This window comes from Triticum aestivum, chromosome 7A, assembly GCF_018294505.1.
Source record: "Triticum aestivum cultivar Chinese Spring chromosome 7A, IWGSC CS RefSeq v2.1, whole genome shotgun sequence".
Lineage (NCBI taxonomy): Eukaryota > Viridiplantae > Streptophyta > Magnoliopsida > Poales > Poaceae > Triticum > Triticum aestivum.
In genome coordinates, this window is record NC_057812.1 from 504,032,360 (window position 1) to 504,037,938 (window position 5,579).

General features: G+C 44.2%; 1 long non-coding RNA gene across 1 annotated transcript; it reads right to left on the reverse strand.

Annotated features, from left to right (window-relative positions):
- Positions 1-2,047: 2,047 nt before the first annotated feature.
- Positions 2,048-2,378, reverse strand: LOC123152599 (uncharacterized). The gene is made up of 2 exons (XR_006476261.1): positions 2,199-2,378; positions 2,048-2,079 (listed from the first exon to the last, which is right to left on the reverse strand). It is a non-coding gene; the product is annotated as an uncharacterized lncRNA (long non-coding RNA).
- Positions 2,379-5,579: the final 3,201 nt, after the last annotated feature.

The window sequence follows — 5,579 nt, forward strand, 5'->3', positions numbered from 1 at the left end:
TTGCTACTACTGCTAACCTGTAACACTGGATTTAGTGAAATCAAGTTGTACTCCTAATTCTGAAATGAAGTTATAAATTTGTCTGAAATGAAGTTGTAAATTTGTAGCTACTACTACTAGCATATAACAACTTCTACTCCCAATTCTGTAACTAAGCTACTGCTGCTAGCCCGTAATAATGGATTAGACAAAATTTGACTGAAATGAAGTTGTCACACTGGATTTGTCAAAATTTATCTGAAACGAAGCATATTTTCCGACCTCTATTAAGTTTCAGTAATATTCAGTGGAGTATGTAATGTAATATTTGAACATTACAGTAATTTCAGTTGTTGTTAACTGTTGTAGCATTAGGAGTAGTTTTACTGCAGCACAAGCATTATGAGTACTGTAAATGGATTAAATGGAACCTCTCTTCAGTTAACTGAAACCTTTTTCAGTCAATTTAACTGAAACCTTTTTCAGTTACTTCAAATAAAACCTTTTTCTGTTAATTTAAGTTAACAGAAACATTTTCAGTTACTTTAATTAAACATGCAGTATAGAGCTACTCATTTGATTCATTTGAAGAGAGGAGTAATTATTTTTCCTTAACAGAAACTTCTCATCTCTTTTCTTATCTTCTCCTCTTTTCTCTTCTTCTCTTCTTCTCTTTGCTGCTGTTAAGTTAGGACTTGAAGATGATGATTGTTGTTGCTAGAAATCATGATTGTTTAGTTTAGTGTAGGACTTGCAAGCAGTAGTGCTTGCTTAGTTTAGTTTCCGTTAGAGTAAAATAGGATAGTTAGAGTAGCTTCAGTAGCTTAAAATGGAGTACTCCAGTAGGTAATGGAGATCAATGAACTTGCAGTAGATCAAAATGTTCAGTTAACTTGCATTTGCTGTAATTTTAGTAGTTTAGTCTTTGTTGTAAAACGGTTGCTGCTGTTGTCATATTCATACTGTACTTTCCAAAGTTCGATAGCACGTCGTCCTTAGCATAAGTTGTTGATCAAAGAAATGGACTTAAATTGAAGCATTCCCAGGAGTTGCTGCTGTTGTTATTGACCTGCTGCTGTTGTCATTGACCTGATGTTGCTTTTGTTGTAGGAGAAGTAGGAGCATGCTCAGGAGAAGAACGAGTAGGAGAAGAAGGCCCTAGATCGCTGCTACTGGAGCACTGAGGACCTGGGATCTGTGACCTAGGCGTGCTGCTGGATCCGCCTCCGGGTCGCTGCTGCTGGAGACGAAGGAGAAGCAGGGGACCTGGGCCCGGGAGCGCTAAGGAGAAGTATGGTACCTAGGCAAGCAGAGGTGAAGCAGCCCTCTAGTGGCAAGGCAGGCACGAGGACGACATCGATCGAGGCTAGCTGGAGCTGAGGGCCAGGGAGAGGGACGTTATGGTGTCGCAAGTCACGACGGCGGCTGCCGTCGGTCAGGTGCGGCTCATTGAGGCTGCCCGATGTGTAATAGCAGTAGAGCTTACTTAGGTAGTTTCTTACCAAGTTAATAGCAGTAGAGCTTACTTAGGTAGTTGCTTACCAAGTTGCTACGTACAACACTATGTGATTTGAATTATACATGAGTTGCCGCTACAATGAGGAATTGTGTGATGGAATGGAATTGGTTGATTTTATTTTTTTTAATTCCTAATAGGTTAGTAGTAGCGTGGGAAAAAACTGTGCGCTACTAGTATTTAGGATACTAGTAACGCTGGTATTGTAGGCACGCTACTACTACTTCATTAGTAGTAGCGTGAGTCTGTAATAGCAGTAGCGTGGGTGGCACACGCTACTACTAACAAAGTTAGTAGTAGCGCGGGTTTCTCCCACGCTACTGCTAACTATTAGTTGTAGCGCCTTATTAGTAGCGCCGGTCCCCGCGCTGCTGATACACCTAAAACTCGCGCTGCTGCTAGCCTTTTCCCTAGTAGTGTTAATTGTGATATATGTCAGTGTACATAGATATCAAGAAAACTTACAAACTTTCATAGAAATAACTTCAGCAATCTTATAGTTGGAGTTGCTGTCAAAATTATTCTCCATAGATCACGTGCTAGTTATTTTTCTTTCTTTTTTTGCCTAAAGCTCTCCATCTTCACTACATAATTGTTACGTAGGTTGAAGTGGACCTTGTTAGATCAATACAATAGGCTAATTCCCATAAGAGAAATGATTTTGCAGGATACTTCGACAAATAAGTTAATGAAATTTTGCAACCTGGTAAGCAAAAGAGGTAGGCGCAAGATGAGAATTCACATGCAGTTGCAGAATAAATATGATGTGTCACCAATTAAATTGCTCTCGTCAGATTTGTTAATCATAATGGCAATCTTGGGGGAAGAAGTAGAGGGCCCTGAAGCAGGTAGGACGACACGGTGGCAGACCATGTGTGACGTAGCTTGTGGAACTGAAATTTAAACCAGCAGCAGTTCAGGTTACATGAGAAAACTGAAAATAGTTATTTACTAAGGTTTAGTCAATATAAGGAAAAGACTGGAAGAAAGCATACTATACCCGATTCATGGTACATGTCTCTGAGTCCTTCAACAATCCTATAGCCCTGATCCTTGTCCCTTTCTTTAGAAACACTGAAATCCTCCTCAAACTTAGAAATTCAGACTATACTGCTTAGCTGCAGTATAACACCCTGACCTAAACTCTTTATTTGGTGCCAGGTAGCACTTTGATGCCGTGTTTATATGTTCCAAAACTGTAGGTGGACTGGTGGAGTACTACTTCAGTGATGAGGATCTTCTGATGCATATCATTCCATCGATTACCTCTCTTTGGACATCTTCCTTAATTTAGTAACTCAATTTTCTAATGGGAAACTAATGGCGGAGATCCTATAGACCTCTGATGCAAATTACCTATCCACGAGAGAGTCATAGAACAATCAAGCTATTCTTTTTCTTTACTAATATTGCGGGTTGTACAGATCCGGCCAGACCTCACCACCGACAGGGAGGCATTAAGGTGGGGGCCATGTTCGTCGTGATACTCATTAGCATGGCAATGAGAGGGCCTTCCGGCCCGGCGGCTTCATCAACCAGCGCGTGTGCCACTGCCATATACAAGAATCATCTACACAGAATTTCTGTTTAGTGTGTTCATGCCTTTTTAATTTGCCAGTGATCGATGCGTGGACTGCCGGAACATGCATTCTAATCAACGGGCGGTGGTGCAGACACTACAACAAACGCAATCAATTCAAAGTCAGAAACAGAAAAGGGATAAGTAGCAGCTAGACCATTCACCAATTGTAGTAACTGCTTCATCTTACAGGCCACACAACTTCAAGAGCATAGCAAGCAAGCAAGCAGAAGCAAAAAAACTGAAGCAACAAAGATAAAAGTCAAACAGCACTCACCGACGGCAACTGGAGCTCTGCGCGGCCCCTGCCAGCGCCATCCCAGACCACCAGCTCGAACGGCCCTACCATGTCATGGACCCTAACATCGGAGCCGAATGCCAGGTTGCCATCGCTGCTCATGAAGTCGACCCCGTCGGGCCTGCGCCAGCGCGACCGCGGGGCCCCACGTGGGCGGGGAACTCATAGCACTGCACGGCATCGACGAGCGCACCCTCGGCGTCGAGCGGCCAAACCCGGACCTCGGCGTCGGGGTCCCAGCCGTACTTGTCGACGATGGCGTCGACGACATCGTCGAAGAAGGTGGGATCCTGGTCGGGCACCGGCTGACGGCCCGCGAAGGCGTAGGCGTGGGAGGAGGCGTTGGAGATGGCCGCGAGCGGGGACAGCAAGGAGCAGCGCGAGGAGAAGTAGGAGGATCGGGCATGCGTAGGAGGTGCGATCCCCCTGGAGGCCCGGACCAGCGCCGCCTCCATCTTAGTCCTCATGGTGTGTTGGGGACGACGGACTGGAGTCGGGATTGGGGCAGGCGGAGACCGGGTGTTGCGTCCGTCCGTTCGGTTGAGAACGAATCATTTTTTTACTTATTACTACTAACTTAAATCTTGAGCGCGGGTTAATTACCAGAAACTTGAGGGAGTGTTTTGCAAAAACGCCGCGACGGTGAACCCGGAGACTCAATCCGTGCTTTATTATTAGGGAAAGATTATCGCAGTTGCAAGAAAACCATCGAGATGCAACTCGGCCCGACATATTTTTAGATTATGTTGCAAGTGCACCCTTCTCAGGCAACTAGGCCTACCTATTTCATTTTTTTTCTTGTTCTAGTTGCAAGTCAACCACGACATGCAACTAGAGTCCAACCAATTCTTTCTTAGTTGCAAATTGACCACAGACTTGTAACTGGAGATCTGACCACAATTTTTTACCTAAGTTGCAAATTCACCTCGACACATAATTAGGGGGCTCAACCAATTTTCCTGAGTCGCAAGTCCATCATTGATACATAACTGAGGCCGACCTATTTTTTGTCATAGTTGCAAGTCCATCCTCGACATGCAATTGGGCTTGACCCTTTTTTCGTCTCAGTTGCAAGTACATCCTTGACACGTAACTGGAGAACCTGACCTGTGACTCGCAAGTAGGGTTTTTTTAGTTGTATATAACACAGTTACAAGTCCACCACCAACTCGCAACTAGTGGATTTTTGTATTTGTAATTTACACTAGTTCTAAGTCCATCATCGACTCGCAACTGCGGGCTTTGTAGTAGTGTAGTTGCCACAATTATAAGTCCACACTCGACTCGCAACTAGGGATTTTTTGTAGTTGTAGTTTCCCTAGATGCAAGTCCACTCTCAACTCGCAACTCGGGACTTTGTAGTCGTGTAGTTACCCATGTTGCAAGTCCACCCTCAACTCGCAACTCGGGACTTTTTTTGTAGTTGTAGTTTCCCAGTTACAAGTTCACTACCAACTCACAACTGGGAGGGCTTTTGTTATAATTTTAGGTTTCCCTAGTTGCAAGTCCATCCTCGACTCACAACTGGGGGCTTGTAGTAGTGTAGTTGCTCCTGTTGCAAGTCCACACATCGACTCACAACTGGGTCTATTTTGTAGTAGTGTAGTTTCCTCTATTGCAAGTCCACACATCGACATGGAACTAGGTCTTTTTGTATTTTTAGTTGGCCCAATTGCAACTCCAGCATTGATTAATACCTGGAGCTTTTTTGTAGTTGTAATTTTCCCCAGTTGCAAGTTCACCCTCAACTCACAACTAGGAGTTTATAGTAGTATAGTTTCCACTGTTGCAAGTCCACACATCGACTTGGTCTGGGATTTTTTTCATTGTAGGTGTCCCAGTTGCCAGTTCACCATTAACTCGCAATCAGGAGGCTCGTAGTTGTGTGGTTCCCCTAATTGCAAGTCCACCCCTGACTTACAACTAGGGGCTTATAGTAGGTGTAGTTGCCTCAGTTGCAACTCAGCCATCGACTCGCAACTGGGGCTTGTAGTTGTGTAGTTGCCCTAGTTAATTGCAAGTACACCATTGACTTGCAATTGGGAGGCTTGTAGTTGTTGTAGTTGCCCATTTGAAAGTCTACAATCGACTCACAATAGGGGCCTTTTTTGTAGTTCAAGTTTGTCCCAGTTGCAAGTCCACCCTTGACTCGTAACTGGGGGCTTGTAATAGTGTCTATTTCTTTTGCTACTGTTAGAGTTTTTGCG